Consider the following 17,925-nt stretch of genomic DNA (forward strand, 5'->3'; position numbering starts at 1 on the left):
TACCAAGACTCTCGCGGTCGAGGTTAGGTCGTTTGAGTCAGGCTTGAGTAACAGCAGTCTTGAAAACCGCAGGTGCAGTAACAGATGAGAGCGATAAGTTGTTATGGGCTATATTTTACGATGGAAGGTTCTAAAATTGAAAACAGTTTTTTCTCGAGTTTCCCACAAAGGGAAGCGAGCACGTAAAATTACGTGCGTGTTTTTCCAGCAGCTGTGAGAGAAAATCCCCAGTCACGTGATGGCGTGGTCGCCGGCGTTGTGACGTCATGAGACGCGGCCGTGCTCCCGCAGATCTTGGTTTGATAGTCAAGACGATGCCGGAAGCCCGCTTTTGAATGGCGTCAACTGCAAGTGAGTGTGGAGCGCGTGGCACATCGAGGACGAAGTAAAGAGCCAGAAAGTTAAGAGAACATTTTTTCGTGATGGTATCAATTGTAATGCTCAAAGTCACACTCACGGTGGAGATTGGTCACAATTGTTGGCGCGTAGTGGCACATCGAAGTAACGTCACATCACGCTATGCACAAGCTGTGCAAATACCAACGTATTGCGGGAAAAAAAGCAAGCGAGTCCAGTGGACACCCTTCTGAAATTCTGGACCCAATCAATTCAAATCCGTGCATTTTGATCAATCTGAAAATCAGATGCCAAATATGAATATGAATTGGGAGGGTTAAATGTGGCTTTTGATCTAATTACGATCAGCTGCTCGGAGCTTAAATCATTATCCAAGCGATCATTAGAAAGCCTGTTTCATTCCCCTCAGGCCTCGACTCTGCAATGTACACTTCTTGGCCAAAAGTATGCGCTCACCTGCCTTGACTCATTGACCCATTTTATTTTAAGTGACATCCCATTCTCCATCCTTGGGATTCATATGATGATATGATTCATATCCTGCTCTTGTGTTGTTATTAGAGAGCAAACAAAAAAAGCGGTGGCCGAGCGAGCGTCGAGGCCGCAAAAGCGACAGACGCGCCATCAACAAGGTTACATGACGTAACGTCCTATCACTGGTCCAGACGCTTGCAGGTGAGCTTAACACACACTTGAGTCCTTTTCATCAAGTCTGCATCGCCTTTACAAGTTTTAGACACAGTGCCCTAAATTAGCAGTTTTCACAAACTTTATTGATACCCTCCAGACATTACGAGTACTTTGCACCACATATTTGGATATTTTTGCATAGTACTGCTGCTCCTAGTTATTAGTCAGTCCTCCTGAATGGCGCCCTTTGTGAAAACCGCTGGCAAGTATTATCATAGACAACATTTACAATACATATACATGGATGCAATCTTGAGTATGTCGGCGCCACAGCCATGTTGGATGTGGCAAACTGAAGCGACTTTGTATTGTGAATATGCCTCGTTCACTTGCTCCTTGGAGATTGAACTGATTGGATTAATACAGAATCGTTGCTTATGATTGAATTATGTCATTCTAACTCAATCTAATTTTCATTTTGAATACTATAGCCACATCCAGTATGGCGGATACACTGACACTTTGAATGGACCATCCGATTCAACGGGTGTCTGTAGTTGAAATTAAAAGGAAACAAAAATCAATCTTCATTTTAGATGTCCGAAAGGCTGGTGGCTCCCCTGATGTCTTTTATGAAACGGGTTCCAATGGCTCTAAAGTTGTAATTGGTCCCTCATTTGCTGTACTGTAACAGGCCAAGACAGTCTAAACGCATAATAGCCCCCCCGTGGCGACGGCTCTGCTCATCACCATTCACTTTTTCTGCATGGACCGGAAAGAGCCATTGATCAGTCAAATTCACAAGACTACCTGGGCTCACCTTTCTGACGTCATTGCCGTCCCATCATTAAAATAGCAAAAGCGTCGATCGACCCCTTTGAATATTGAACGAATCGAGATGCTTCAAGCTGAGCGCATTTTCCCCAAATAAATGCAAACATTGACCTTGTCCGTTTATGTTGTAATATCTTGGACTTTGTATAGTGAAGATATTTTGAAAAAGATCCCTTACCCTGGAAACGGATAATCTTTTTTTTTTCCCTCAAACAGCACAATGCATCATCGGATATATTGATAACCTATAGTCCCTTATAGGGCTGGTTCCAAATATTGATAACTCGATGCTTGGCTAAGCCCCCCCCCCCCCCCCCCCCCAAATTCAATCTGGATTCATCAGCACATCCTGCGAATGGATTCACCGCCTGGCCAGTAGGCGCTTGGCCGCCTTCCATCAAACAACAACGAAACAGCGACGCAAGCAAGCGGCAGCCCCTTCAACGTGGAAATCTGACAATTTGCCAGTTTGGATTCCGGGTGCGGAAGACGGGAAAAAGACAAAAGGGAGAAGTCATTCTGGAAGCTGTGCCAGGCATAAGTTGACATTTTCTTCACAATTTCCAAGAGGAAAGAAAAATGATTGACGTTGACATGCACTATACTTTTTCTGTGTTTATAGAGAAATCTCCTGTTTTTGACTTTTATACTCCGTATGCAGAAACAAGTTATTGTGCAAAAATATTGTTATTGCTCAACAACAAAAGGCTCACGCGGGCCTCATTCTGTATTTAGACGTCGCACGGAAGGAAAGGAGAAGCATTTCAAAATTGACACGTCAGCCAGCGTTCAGGTCAAAGCGACACTTTTGTTGTTTTCATTTTGCTTTGACCGGCCTCACCTTGCTGCTATGATCGCCTTTCAAAAAGGAAATGGGAAGAGTAGCCATCAAATTTAATTGACCAATAAATAATACCACTTTCGAGCAGCCAATCAGAGTGATTGTCACAGGTGGCCAACACCATTTTGCAGACTATGATCAATGGCTCATTCATTCAAATCATATTCAAAACCCACAATGACACAAAAGTCATAATTCTTTCCAGTTCCAATTGTTGCTTTTTCCTTCGCTTTGTTTGTTCTTGCTTGTATTATGAGTGTGTTTGCATTCCATTTCATGAAACTGTGACTGTGGATGGTATGATGAACAATGACTTCCCGGCCATGTTGTTTGCTTGAAATGGTGTGAAAGTCACGATTTTGATTGACATCGGAAGGATTGAATGTTGTTACTTCAAACAGAGTTCGCATTGAGATCATTTGTACATTTATTCTTTAAATATTCAGTTAGTATAAAAAGGGCTTGTGCGGTCTATGTGAAAAAGGCAGAAAAATCCCAGTTATCAACATTTTCCCGTATGGGGGCGGCCAGCAGGGTGGGCACAGACTGACAAAGGGTAGCTCCGCCCCCTGCTTTGGGGTACATTCAGGTCACCTTAAATCAAGACCTCGATGCCCTTCCGTTTTGACCTCTTTCTTGAAATTGTGATTGTTGCGTCCCCAGACAATATGAACGTGTATGCGCGTGCGCTGAAATCCACTGGCACAAATCCACTTTCCAATCCATTTTTGGGCATTAATCAGGTGTCGTGTCCATTGAAGCCCCCCCCTCCCCCTTAATCTCTTTTTTAATATTACCGTACACACACACACCACATGCCTGTCAGGAAAAACACGGCCCACAAATAGGAATGAAACACACACACACACACACCCACACACATACTGGCCACCGCTCATTATGCGGCGTTATGCAAACAGGACCGGAACATTCCAGAAAGCTCTTGTCTTACATAAATTCAAAGTGGAGCACATACGCTCACGCCTACAGGTGTATCACACGCACACACGCACACTCAAGCAGCATTAACATCCGCTCCCTTGACATGACACAAAATGTCTTTTAAAAGATGGCCGGTGTGCGTCATCAGCTTGTTTGTCCTTTTTTTTTTTTTGCTGTTTCCTCCATGCTGTTGTAACTTTGTTTTCTTTTTGATGCTGGACTGCGTCACACTGACAGCCAACAATATATATATATATATATATATTTTTTTTTTTTTCTCCATTATATGTGGCCTTTTCAGAGATTGAATGTGGGTCTGAATTATTCAAAGTTTGGTGTTGGATCACAGGTGGCCTGAAATTGTTTTTGTGTCCATGTTTGTATCTGCTCGGCCTGAAGCAAAGTACACGCGTGCTGTCTTTAAAAGTTTGCACATGTTGAATGTCTGAGCGATTTGAATGACCGACAGCCGCCGAGCGCTGTTGGCAGAACGAACACATTTGCGGGCTGCGCTCGCCGCCGTCTGTCTGGCGGGCAGCGAGAAGGCCTCGCCAGCATTTGGGATACGCGGCTACGCAAATTTGCGGTCTGGAATATTTTGTCGGCTTTCAGTTGCGCCAACCGACAAGCAGAGTTGTAAGAAGGCGATTTTTCCGTTGACAGCTTTTCACAGACACGGCAGACGCGCTCAGTTGTGGGCGTCCATTTTCACCGTGAAAACGTGGTCGCCGTCGGGCAGAAACCTCCAATGTCCAAATTTGTTCCATGGCAAATGATTGAGCACTTTAGATGGAAATCGGGTCGAGTTGTTTGACCGCGCAGGATTTCGTACCAACCTCAACGATGACGTTTGAATGGCAGAGCTAATAATGAACGCACCGTTTTTGTTGGTTTGTGTGTTTTGCATCTTGCTAATGGAAATGTGCTTGTGGATTTCCTTTTTTTTTTTTTCTTTCTTTCCTCTCCTGACATTTCAAAACGGGCTGTTGTATTGCGGAACAGTTGACCTGACCACCATGGTGGGCCACTCGCTTATCGGTGCAGCAAAAGACGATAAATGCGGCGGTGTAGCGATCACGCCAGGATCCCCTCGGGGTGTTTTTGTGGCGCTTTTTTTTGAGGGCTTTTAGAAGAGAGTGCTAGAAATGGTGGTACAGGCTGCTTTGTATTGTTTTTTTTTTTTAATCATTTTTTTTACGGCATTTGCGGATGGGAGCAATTATTGGAATGAAGGAAAATGCAAAGTGCCGTGTGTGTTGCTTCCATTGAGGCGGATTGGAGGCGGGCGGGGATCGATCAAGTCAATTCTTTCTTTTCCAGAGTGACAACTTGAAAGAGATTAGCGCCCACACCATGAAGACGCTTTTGCGCCGTGAAGTGTCAGCCCACTGGATCGCAGTCTCACGGTCTGGAGACACTTCACCGACCCCGGATTGATTCTCGCATCGAGTGGGCGTGGCCGGCCCCTCGAGAGCCCTCGTTGTCTGTTTTTGCTCTAAACAGTTTGTGGGATTCTCACCGACCCGTAAAATGATTTATATGCCAAACAGTTTAGCAAGGTGGTTTTGGTCCGGAGTAGCATGAGAATAGAATATGCGCCACCTAGTGGTCAGGAAGGGAGTTACGGATTGGTGGGGGGCGTCTTACCCCGCTCGACATGATGGGCGTTTCAAAAGTCCCATCCAGGGGCGGAGCCAGAACGTGGCTAATGAGTCGGCCTGAATATTTCCCTCACTGAGCACAATCCTCCTCTCCCGACACATCGTATATTCAAATAAAATGACAAACGGAATAATATGAAGTTCAGATCAGACTTAGATAACCACAATTATGCCATTCTTAATATTCAATTCAATAAAATACACAAATTCAGAAATAATTTCATAATAATTTACAAGTCTGTCAATCTGGGTGGGCGTGTGCACACCCAGGCCCGCCCGTGGCGCCGCCCCTGGTCCCATCTGTTTTAAATGTGCCCATGGGTGTACTTTGCGTAAGGCGAGTCACCTCATTTGTCGTCAACTAATCTGTACCAGCTTCCGGATGAACATAAGACAAAATAACAAGTCGCAACGTTTTTTTTGAAGTCGCACCGTCTTTGATGTCGCGCTTCACAGTTTCGACAATGACGAAGAAGCAGCAGGCAGGCGATAATGTTGCAAAGGAGCCGCGACGTGAGAAATCGTCGCGGCGACTGTCATGTTGTCAGAGCCGACGACCGATGGCAAACCTCCACGCCGCCATCGTTTCTCCGAGGAGGAAGTCTCAATTTTAGCGCTCCCCGGACAGGCGTGACGGGGCTGCGGTGTGTTGACGATCAGGGCCCCAAAGACTTCCTCTTTTGAACACATCTGCGAGCGGTCTTTGTCACATTGAATGATGTTGATAGCGTCAACTGCTGTCTTCGGGGACACGTACTAATCATCCATCTGGGAGGTTCAGATGTGTGATCAGCTGCTCCCCGTTAGCACAACTTCTTCAAGGTCACAAAGATAAAACCCCACAGAAGGACTTTGCCAGCCCGACAAGCTGCCTCAATGTTTCATGTTGTAATTGGCTTTTGTACGTCTGCGGAAGTGTGTAATGGAAAAAGTTTTTTCTTCAAGGGCAGGGTAGTTGGTGAGGCTCACTTGAGGGAGCTGACCACCGAGGCTTGGCACACACAGGATGTTCAAAGGTCCACGAATGGATCATTTTTTTTTTTTTTTTTTTTTTGCAATCTCTCATCCTTATCAGCAAGGTTGGATTTTGGAGTTAAGTCTCCACTTCTGCTGCTTTCCTGCCGCTCGGCTTGCACTTGAGTCTTTGCTCATTTCCTGACAGAAAGATGAAGTGCGCATTGAACACCCACATAAACACACTAAAGTGCCGCCTTGCAATACCGCCTTGTTCCTTCGGAGGTGCCAGTGATCCTCAGCCGCGCCTCCCAAAGTCATTAGGATGCATTATTTACAAGAAGCGAGTGAAGGACGCTGAGAGGGAAAAGCCCGGAGGCACATCATGTCACGCAACTGGACTTCTGAAGGCACATTTGTAAGCTTTGCAGCAAGGAGATAGTGAAGATGAAGAAACTTTCTTTTTCTCTGCATGGTGGCCTCACTCTTCCACTCCTGTGGTGGCGATTCCCGGCCCACGCCTCTGCCGCAGCTCCTCGTTATTGCGCCATGTGCGCCACAAACAGGTTCTTGGCCGGCTTGAAGTGGGCCGGCCTTGAGAGCAACAACAAATACTGTATGGGGGGGTTAATGATGATGCACGCTTTATCGTCGATGTGGCCTTTTGGCCGGTTTCATGGCCTTTTAAAAAATGAGCTTAGCAGGGCGCAGCCCACCGTCAACCCCTTTCATTGTGTATGTGGTGAGGGTTGGGGAGCACAGAATGGTGCGGTCAAAATTCCTTGCTATCGTCCCGGTCTTGTTTCGCTGCAAAATAATGAGCCGTTGTTCATAAAATGTAATTCCTCAAAACATGCAAAAGAGAGTTAGGGAGTGTGGGGACGCGACGGAGCAATTTATGTATGCTTATGTGCATGCTGTGGCTCTTTGCAATAGCACAGTCCAAATTGCGGCTCTTTGTCTTTTGAGAGGTTGGCCACTCCCGCTGTGTTGTGGCATTTGTTGTATAGCCGAAGCTTCTCCCGATGACTTTGGATGCATTTTTCTGTTAATTGCCAGTCAAATGTTTTTTTAGACTTCAGAATTCATTCTGCTGCTGCCGCCATTGAGTTACATCATCACTAACCACGTAACTGTTGTCAAATGTCGTCGCAAAGTCTTGATTCACTTTTAGGGAAGTTAAGAGCACGAAAGCTTCTTTTTGTGGTTTGAAAAAAAAAAAACCTCTGAAAAAGCATGCACAATTTGTTACCTTTTTAGATGCCGTTTCAAATGAATTTGACCATTCAAACAAAAGTGTATCGCTTGCTATGATGCCTGCTAACCAATGGTTGAGTTGCACTGTATTTGTTTAGAGTAAACAAGTTACTCGATCACAAGGCATTTTGATTAATTTTGCGTTTGTGGAATATAAATTAAGCAGCAAAATGCACTCGTTTTTAGCCATCTCTGGCTGACCTGTTTTCTGAATCTGAGCCGTGATTGGTCGTTGTGAGCAGTTGTGATGTCATTTTCAGTCGACAGAAGACAAAATGGCCGCCCCCAGAGATGATTAAAAAAGAGTGGATTAACACTTATCCCACAAACGCAATATTTATCAGAATGCCCTGTTTCAACTAGTGGGCTTACATAGAACATATTCTTGAAAAAAAAAAAAATTGCATTGACTTCAGCTTTAATATGTTCCATATGGGAACTTGATCTGTATTGTACTTGTGTGTGTGTGCACTGTTTGTATGTACCGCAATAACTTTCCCGTGTACACTGCCATAGTAATGTTCTTGACCTTATTTTAAATTCAGATGCATTGTTCTGGAAATGTCTATCGGTCGGCAGCTCTGTGTATAAATTAGTTGCGCACAATTATGTGGTTTTGGTAAATAAAATGGAGGGAAATATGAGGGGGGTGTAGTCCTGCCGTTGCTGTTTGATTTCAGATGGGACTTCCAGTTACGCTTGAGCTATCTTTCCATTTTCATTTTTCCTTCACAACAAATTTATAACAGTGTGTGAAATGAGCAAATGTTTCCAATAGATGCATACGTGAAACGCGCCTAAGATGTTTGTTGCTTTTTGTTTTACTGCCCTTTTTTTTCCGCCACTTTGCGTTCCAACTCTTCTACAGAAGCGTTTGCCTCCTCCTGGTCCCTTTTCCCTTTTTTGAGGATTTCCCTCTCCGCCCGCGCCATCTCGCACTGTCAGTGTCAGAGCAAGGCGCATCTGTCTCCGAGCCTCATTTGCTCCCTCCATCTGCCCGCACCTCGGCTTTGGCTCAGGGCTCAGACGCTCGCTCACCTGTTTCTTGCCATCCGTGTTTTCCTCAACTAAGTCACACAAGTTTGATGTGTCTTTGTGGCAGTCTGACCTGAAACGACACTCAACAGCAGCGTGACGAGCACATGTATTCGGTGTTTTCACTTGCTGGAATACAATCATGGGTGATTGCGGCTTTGAACGGGTCTAAAATCCTGGCAAATTGGACGCTTTTGCTCCTCAGTGTTGCTGAGCTACTTGCGCATTTTTGAGTGACTTGAAGGAGACGTGAGCAAATGCAGAGTCGAGTGCCGAGTCGAAAGCAATCCAAGGAAGGATATGACGACTGAGCTGCGACTGCAATTTGCACGATCTGCTATAGAGGGCTACCTTGATTTAAAAGAGCTCAAATGAACAGGTTATGACAATTATTATTTTTGCTTTGTGTTGCGAGCTGTACCTCACCACCGTACGAGTGAAGTGTGAAAAAAAAAATGGTGCAATGAAGGTTCAATAAACCACCAATGCTGGCTTTTCTGGGGGTTAGCGACCAAGCCCTTTCGTGGATAGCCAAACTCTCTGAGTAATTGCCGCCCCCCAAAATAGCTTGACAGTATAATTGCCACGATAGGCGGCAAAGTGCTTCTTTAGTCTAAGTGGAGCTCCTCAACTCATTTCAAAATATAAAGCAGTTCTTTGGCACCAAGATTGATTGCTTTGGCCTGAGCAGAAAAACAATTCTTGTATTTTTTCTGATAATAATGAAGGATAGGTTGAAAGAAAAAAAAAAGGGGGGGGGGGAATTTGAATTTGGAAAAAGAGCGATTCCCTGCATGGGTTCAAGGAGAGCTGCAGGATTGAGCGAGACAAGCAGACAAAACGAGAACACTGCTGCTGTAGGTCACAACTTACGCTCACATGCTAACTGGCTCTGTTGGCCACGCCCCTTTATAGCTCTTTTTCCAACATGCAATTTCTACAGCATGTACAATACATGTACACTTTTTTTAACACTCTCATCATGTTTGACTATTTTTATAAAACACATTGTTTCCTTTTTTTTTTTCTTTTTTTTTTTAAGTACACAACAAAATTGGGGTGTTTTTTTGTGGGCTGGAACAGAGGTCTTACAATTAATTTCAATGTTGAGCATTTATTTGCTGTGTGAGTAAATTGTATTAAGAGCTTGGTGACTGAATGTCTTCAACTTATATTTGCTTTCCCGTGATCAAATATGTTCTGAGCGTTTGCGCAACGCAACATGGTGAGTTCAACTGCCCCGCGCGGAGCGAGGGCCGCAAAGGCGCGCGCATGCGTGCGGGGCGCCGCTTTCCCAAGGCGAGCCCTCGTTCCCACCTCCGACGCACATCTCCCAAGCGAGCCGTCTGCGAATGCTGCCGCTCGCTCTTCTGAGTGGGTTTAGCTACTAAACCGCCCTATTCTGGCCATGCGAGCTGCCGCGCCACGCCGTAATCACGCCGTCACCACCTTATATGAATATGTACACCGTGTATCCTTATGTCTACATTTCTAAGCATGATGACTCGAGAGGTCGGACGAGGGGGGGCCGCTAACAGGCCCGACCATCCTGTTGGGATGTTTTCCGGATTTACTGCATTAAAGGGAGCTTTTCTTCCTCACTAGATCGATCTCTTGTTGACTGGGAGAGGTGGCTCTTGCGTGTGGGTGTGTGCGTGCCCTGACTGTGTGCGTGTGTGTGTGAAAGTGACTTAGTGCGCCACTTGGCTCTGGCGACTATTTCATTCCCCTTCTGCCAATATAGTTAAATCGTTTGTTTCTGTTACGGCAAAAATCGTTATTGTGCTAAAAGACTCCAATGCTCTGTGCTGTCAGCTGTGTGTGCGTGAGAGAGATTATCCGCGATTGTATCACGCTTATTGCTTTGGAGGACAAGCTCACTTTGATCCGCGCTTACTTCAGCACCCTATAAACCATGCCGTTGATGCCACAATCCAAATTAGCATCCGCTATGATGCGGTTGCTACCCATCGCGGCAAACTAATACTGCATTAAAACGGCGATTGCATCAGCGATCAATGGCGCTTGAAGGCGGGCAGAAACGTTGCGAAACATGCCGACGTGACAACCGAGGCCGCTCGCTCTGTTGCGTGTCGTTCGAATCGACGGGATTTCCTTTTGAGCTCGTACAAAACACCGACACCATGCTGAAGCCGTAGTGGGGGGGGGGGGGGGGGGGGGTGGTAAGTCTAAGTCATTAAGAAGCTCCACGCAGATTGCCTTCCCATCGGACGTCGCAGATGAATGCGTGACAGAAGGAGCAGGTGTGCTGATCGGAGGACTTTGACATGAATTTGTTTGATGTGCTTTCATCCGTCCGGTGGTGCAAGACCACGCAAGGCTAAACACTTGACGCAAAGTTTTGTTGACATCGTCCACTTAAGGGGGCGAGCTAGGCCCTTAGTCCGAAGGCGTGAGAAGGAGACCGTCCTCAAATAGAACCGTAAGGACGGTTTCACGTTGAACCCTTTGTCAACCGTTAACGACGTTCCGTTCTCCCCCCGGGCCCGCTTTGTTGTCGAGCTCTCCCAGTCCTGCTTTTCATTTCATTCTCATTGATTTGCTTTCAGAATTCCTCCGCCTCTGTACTTTCTCTGCTTATCCGGGATGTGAGGGAGCTTATATTTTGTAGGCAGACAATTGTTGTTCATGTATGCAAATGGGTGAGCGTGCGCAGGGGTCCCCAATAAAGTCTTGTCGGTGATATTTGAGTTGGGATCATTGGAACTTGGACTTGATGCCGGTGGATGATTGTTGCGGGTTTTGCCTTTGCTCCTGGCTTTGGGTCCACCCTCCCCCCGAACAAACAATGATGTGGCGAGGGTGCAAGTGTTTCTTGATGGTGTGAGGAAAGAAATGGAGAGCATCATAGTGGCAAATTGGGAAAAACTGCTAAATTGGAGTGTATTGGTACAACAGGGTACAGATAAGCCCACCTTTTGATTGCATACACCTGCCCAATTAGAGCTGCGTATCTGACTGGTCAGAGTTCAGGTTTTGCCAGTCTAGTTAGTGGGGAATTATGGGTCCCCGGGTATAGCTCTCGGGTCTTGTTTAGCTTCCCAGTCTGGACTAGCCGCTCTCTCAGCTAGAATGCTTTGGGCCTCAGAAGCAGTCAAAAAAAAAAAAAAAGGTTTTTCTTTTTTTACATGAAGAGAGATTCACTAGAGATTACTCACAGATAAACTAGGCCAGTCGCTTCTGGTCAAGGATTGACCCGGGCGGCGCTTTCATCGGAACACACAAACGGCATCATGTGTCATCGGCGTGGTTGTTTGCCGCCGACTCGTACCGGCTTGTAGATGAGGTCTTGAGTGGACAAGAGGGATGAGAGTGACTTGTGTTTGGGTTGGAGTGGAAATAAATGAATTTTGCACCATTTTTTTTTTTTTTTTTTTTTAATCCACTCACTGTGGGGAGACGGCAACAAAAACTCGCCAAATGAGATGAAACCTCTGGGCTGGATTACATGAGCAAAACACCGGTAATCTTTATATCTATCAGTATCGTATCTGGGATCCAATCGGAATACTTGGTGGAAACCAATTCCATTCACCCATCGCCGTCTCAACTTTGACCTTGAGAGAAATCCTGAAGAGTCTCCTCTCTCTGAGAACGAGGATGTTTCCAGTCTCGCAGGGTTGCCCGAGAGCCACGCGTGAGTCAGATTTGTCGGAAGATTTCCATTCCGAGCTTCCGATCTTATTCCCATCCTGGAGCTGGAAGGCTGAGTCACAACACAGCGATTATCCACTCCTCTCCACTTGTTCAGTCTACTAGAAAGTCTTTGGAGAGCAATGTGGATGCTGACAAAGCTTTTTGGAAAGTATCCACAAAAACATTTTGACTTACTGCGCAAATTCAACGTGACTTTTCTAGGTTGGCCTTCATGTTATTTTTCGGAGCAAAACTGTCGCCTCTTAGTACTTTAAACCACTGTCGCTTAGTCTGCTGGCGTTTTCAATTTGGTGAATACAAATGGTGTTCAACCTTGATGTATCGCTTTGTTCGTTCGATCCTCTGCCAGGAGAAACAAGCCTTTTCTTTTCAAAACGCTTTTAGCATTGTCTTGATGCTTCAGCTGTGCAATAAAGTACTTGACCACCGTTTTTTTTTTTTTTAGCATTCCAGTTGAAATCTTGTTGTGGCATTTGTTATTTACATCCGTACAGCCCGAACAAAGATGGCAGCCTCCTCACAGAACGAACGGCGTCACAAGCGCTGGCTGTTTAGTGTGAGTGGCTATATCGACTGCTTGGATGGAAGCCAGTGTTTATTGGATTATACTGTGCTTGACACCATCAACACTACAAGTCATCGCGCTCCAGACGTGGACGGAATGAATTTTATCAGTACAGACGTTTGCCATTTGAAAAAAGACACGATTTGGACTTGAACCAAGTCAGTCTCGCTCTTTTCATTTGTACAATGTCCTGGTCCGCAAGGTGCAAATCACAACGCCGCCTTAGTTTTACCACAGGTCGATAACGCTCCAAATGAGCTTCAGCTTGAATCTCTCGTCACCACGTGGATCGTTTTCTCTGAAAACGTTCCAGGTGATCCGCGCGTGACAATATTTATGGAGTGAAATCTTCCATTTAGTCCATTTGTCTTCAGAGATGGCGTCCTCGACGGGCGGAAACTCCGCTAAATGCACTGAATGGCGCCATTAGATCTCATCTATATTGGGCCGTTTTCAGAAGACAACCATTTGCTTCAATCGACCAAAGGCTTCTTCATTTCAAACGGCCACCAGAAGTAGAACTAAATTGAACACAGATCTGCGCCATCTACTTCTTTGTTCTAATAATCGTATTCATGATGTCTTTGTTCATCCTTTGCTCAAACGCCCTCGTGTGTATTCAGCACACTCCTCATTCCTGATTGATGTGCACGTTCCGAACGCATGCTTGCGAGAATCATAACGAAAGTGTGTGCCCCCTCGATTCTAATTTGAGAATTGCTATGTATGAGTCCTAACTCACTTCGGACATTTTATTTTTGACAGCAACTTGTCTTGCAGACTTCACACTGGGCCGGGAAAATGCGGAATGGGTGGTAAATCTATTCCTGCATATACACAAAGGAAACACAGCAGATACTGGTTCTTGGGTATTGAATGGGTGTTGTGGTTGACTTGAAAGACGTTTGGCCTCTCATGAGTGTTTCATCAGTTCATCTGTTGCCTCGTTTGCAGCACCAGTCGGGCATCAGCGATAGCGCTCTAGAGTGGTTTAGATCCTATTTGGCTGGCAGGACCTTTTGTGTTCGACTTGTTTGCTCTGAATCGCACTTTGCTCCACTGTGGTATGGTGTTCCACATGGTTCAATTTTGGGGCCCCTGCTGTTTTCATTGTATTTGTTGCCCCTGGGTTCTCCTGTACTTCCTTTCACTGGTATGCAGATGACAGTAGGATCGATGGCTTGCTAAGCAAAAAGGACGCTTTCTCTTTAAGGCAGTGCTTCTCAATTATTTTGTTACACCCCTCATCCTAGGAACAATCCTAGGATGATTTTTCTGTTCAAAAATTAAACAAACCTTTCAAATGTAAGTAGGCAAGATTTGTCAAGTCTTCTGCTTCAAGGCAGTCAGGTGCAGTCTTCCAGCAAGTCCCAAGCCCTAAAATAGGTGATTTAACTCTGACTGTAGTCAAATCACATGACTGGAGGGAGTTCCCCAATATTACAATCGCATTTTTTCAAAGTCTTTTCCCGAATGGATTGGATGAAAAAGTGAAGCGTGCTCTGTTTCACCGATGGGATTGTTCACGCCACCATTATGGGATTAAGGGAAGCTCTGAGCTTTATTCCTCTAATAATCCTGCTTTTAGGTGCATGCGAGAGGGTATACCGATGCTAGTTGCCTGAATGCTAGCTAGCCTGTAAAGCATGTGCGCGGTGCGCTTGTGTTTTAATTCAACACTATGGCAAACGCCGGTTGTCCAGGAAAATCAAACTGCACCATCGACATCCCGTAAAATCTCTTTTGACTCAATAACAGTCGACATTATTTCCATGAACGGAGCGAGAAGAAGTCCTGGTCGCTCATGCCGGAATTCCGTTCTACTAATTCTGTTTGTTCCACACACTGCATATTCTATTACATCTGCTTGCCTCGATTAAGATTTAAAGAGTGTGCATGTAGGATCAGAATTCAATCTTCTCCTTGTGGAGCGTAATGCAAACATATCCAGCTCTTGACCCACTAATGCAGTTTCGCAGGAGTCGGTGGAAATAAAAACAACATCGATGAGCACACAGAATGGTCATTTAGAAGGGCACTTTTCGAACTGGGACTCTTGGACTCCTGAGGCGTCGACAAGCTTCAGCTTTGGTGTCCAAATAACAATTGGTGTATGATTTTGAAAGCGTGCACATGGGGACCACCATGACAACAAAACAAAGCGAAGAAGCCAACGACTCCTCCTTACCATCACTTCGGGTCAATTAAAAGCTCTCGAATCATCGTCATGTCGATCTGACGGCCCTGTGTGTGCGCGCGCGCCAATTCTGAATTTGCCCTTGTTTTTTTCTACAGCACATCAAGTTTTCATAGTTTCGATTTCAATCCACCCGATCAGATCGGTGAAAAGTCTAATATTTAGTCATATTTATGAAAGGAGGGTTAGGTTCAGCGACAGGAGGATTTTTTTTTTCTGAAACGTCATATAGCTGTAAAGTACAAAGCATGAAAAAAATCTGTATTGCGCATACTATTGTAAGATGAACTTTAAAAATATATATATCTCAAAACCCTGACGTTCTAGAAAAAAAGATAAGGCTATATTTTCAATCAGCGTCAACAATACGTTTAGGGACACATCAAGCAATCTTTGATTAAATTTGCTGTTGAACAGTGTAATGAATGTGTCGAATGTGTGTGGGCTCAACAGGGGGAGCCCATGCAGCACGCTTGGGGATCCCAGAAAGTCTCTCGTGCGTGTGGGGGGGGGAGGGGTACGCTAGAGGTATGAATTGAAGTTTTACTTTCATGAGAGGTGCATGTTTCACATTAGTTTCTAATGTGTTTCTAAGAGTGTTGAGCATATTGCTTCTCCTTATTGGAGCTGATGTGCAGTACCTAATGAAGCCACCTTTTGACACGCATTGGGAATTAAGCTTGTTCCGTTATGCGCAGTCTGTCGACCCCTTCTGCGCGCATTAGTGAGATGAGATCTGCATGCTGCTTTTGATTTCTATATCCTTGCGACGTCCCACCCCGCAGTAGCGCAGTTTAGCACACGCGCGCGCTTGCGACGCGACGAGAGGTGGCCGCTCATTCTCCTTCTTTTCATGCTTTTATGAACTTTCCACGTGGCGCATTTTGATACCTTTCCATGAGCAGATGAGCGGCATCCCCAGTGTACTGGACAGGCGAGAGGGTCTTTTGTCACCGCCCCCCTCCCTCCTTTTCTTTTTTTTTTTTTTTTTTTTTTTTTTTTTTAATCAGCTTGCTGCAGAACTGCTTTGCGCACAGGCAGCTGAGTCCTGAGCAAGAACCGAACCGCGAGCACCACGGGGCGGGCACCGTGCCCTGCCTTCGCCCTCCTTTGGGAATCGGCAAGTCGCGTCAAGACAAGCGGCTGCTGGTCAAAGCGACGACGTGGATCGACCGGAGGAGGACGAAGACGTGCTGGCAGGTGAGACGCGCTTGTCCATCCAGCTCGTGTTTCTCTCATCCCTCTCTCTCCGTCTCTCTCTCTCTCTCTCATTCGCTATCTCTCTCACTCTCACGATCGCTCTCTCCTGTTTTCATTCTTGCTTCAGACGCTTTTCGAAGCAGATTTCGGACGAAACTTTGGAGGATTTGTGCCAGTCGATGCGTGCGCGCGCGACGCGTATATTTGTGATAGCTTGACGAATGGGTTCACCTTTTCGGGTGTGGGGGTGGGTTTGGGGGATGGAGGGCGTGGCCGTCCCTGCCGACTCTCTGTGCGTGAATGGGCGGGACTGTGGCGCGCAAATGTCTGCAGCAAAAGTGCCGGTCGAATAGCACAAAGTGCCTTGGTGACACCTGTCGTCGAGATGCTCATCGTGCCGTCCTACATGAGCGGTGCTGTTGCTGCTTCTCAGGTGTCCCTAATGGAGTGGCCGCGCAGTCACGCGCATTTGTGCGCGCACCGCATGTACAACGCCGGGGTACCTAATGAAGTGGCCGTCGCGTGTCGGTATTTCAGGCTGTGACGTGAGTCATCTGGCGGCTTTCCAGGAAGCCAATAAGACGCGGCGAGATTTAAAAGCTCCTTCGGGTACGTCCTCGGAATTGAAATTGTTTCTCAAGTCTCATTTGCATGCCAGAGCCTCGCTTGTTGTCTTTGTCTCGCTCTGCACTTGCCGCTTGGCCACCTCGGACAGAAAGGTTGGGAAGGATTGTTTCCACCAACAGTTGGCGCTTCATATTTCTCCGGCTCATTTCCACTCGGTTCTCGACTTGCTTGTGTGACCTTCTCGCTGTCACATATGCTTTTCATTCGCTCCAAGTTGACAAGCTGCGTGCGCGCTTCTCCGAATAAACACCAAATGTGTTTTTTTTTTTCTTTCTCATAGTGCGACGCACGCACTCACCTAACGCAATGAACTGCACGTTTTTTCCTTGACCGAAACGGGAAAATCAATCAGAGGTGGAATGTCATGACTGAAGAGGGGAGCCTGCAAGTGCTCGTGACAAACCTCATCAATCACAGATGACAAAAAAAAAAAACACACACACACAGACTGAGGCAAGTCTTCACTTGGACGATCTGTGTGCGTGCGTGTGTTCATTTAAAGCAGCTCTGATTTCAGTGAGTTTATTTCATTGAACTCCTTCAACATCCGGCGTTACCAAATGTGGGATCTGACTGCACTGCAGTTCAATATTGTTCCGCCAGCATCAGTGAATTCCTTCCTGGAGGCAAAAGCCGTTTTCTTCCTTGAGAATGATGATAGCGATGAAAGGGCACACAAACGTCTTTCCTGCTGAGTTACGCCATTAAAGCTGAGTTTGGTGGTCGCGTGGCTGCTTTCCGACCACCTCTGGAATAAATCACTGAAAGGTGAAACGCTTCAAGGAGGGTGATGTCATTTAATGACCTGACGGCTAAGAATGTCGTATATTTACTGACGCGGAGCCACAGTAGTCGTTAGTTCGTCCCAGAAGCGCAGCAGCTAACGGACTAGTTTAGGTCCAGCTTTGCAGATTGCACACGTCGCTTTTGAGTTGTCGCAGTGTCGTTGGATTTCGAAGTCGCTTGGCCGTTAGTTGTTCTTCTGGGATGCTGGCTGGGATCAAATGCTTCCCGATAAGTGGTATAGGTTCGATTAGCATCTGAGCTGACGTTACGGCCATTCCAAAAGCCTTGAGTCGTATTAGGTTTTGGCGAGCGGCCTACGAGGAGTTTCCCCTAGAAGGAGCTTTCCTGTCTAGTTTCATTG

The 17,925-nt window shown here is 46.1% G+C and overlaps 1 protein-coding gene across 8 annotated transcripts in view; it reads left to right on the forward strand.

The window, feature by feature from the left end:
• The first annotated feature begins 227 nt into the window (after positions 1 to 227).
• The window catches only part of htr2cl1 (5-hydroxytryptamine (serotonin) receptor 2C, G protein-coupled-like 1), a 53,852-nt gene continuing 36,154 nt past the window's right edge, over positions 228 to 17,925 (forward strand). For 2 of the 8 annotated variants that reach the window (XM_086017762.1, XM_086017768.1), the window contains exon 1: positions 15,730 to 16,151. The gene's annotated coding sequence lies outside the window, so the exon portion shown is untranslated. Of the gene's footprint in view, positions 802 to 918; positions 1,033 to 15,729; positions 16,152 to 16,509; positions 16,761 to 17,925 lie in introns of those variants that run through there. The other 6 variants (XM_086017766.1, XM_086017764.1, XM_086017763.1 and 3 more) reach the window with 6 other exon arrangements.

Source organism: Filicampus tigris, chromosome 2, assembly GCF_054856515.1.
Source record: "Filicampus tigris isolate MCC_2025a chromosome 2, RoL_Ftig_1.0, whole genome shotgun sequence".
Lineage (NCBI taxonomy): Eukaryota > Metazoa > Chordata > Actinopteri > Syngnathiformes > Syngnathidae > Filicampus > Filicampus tigris.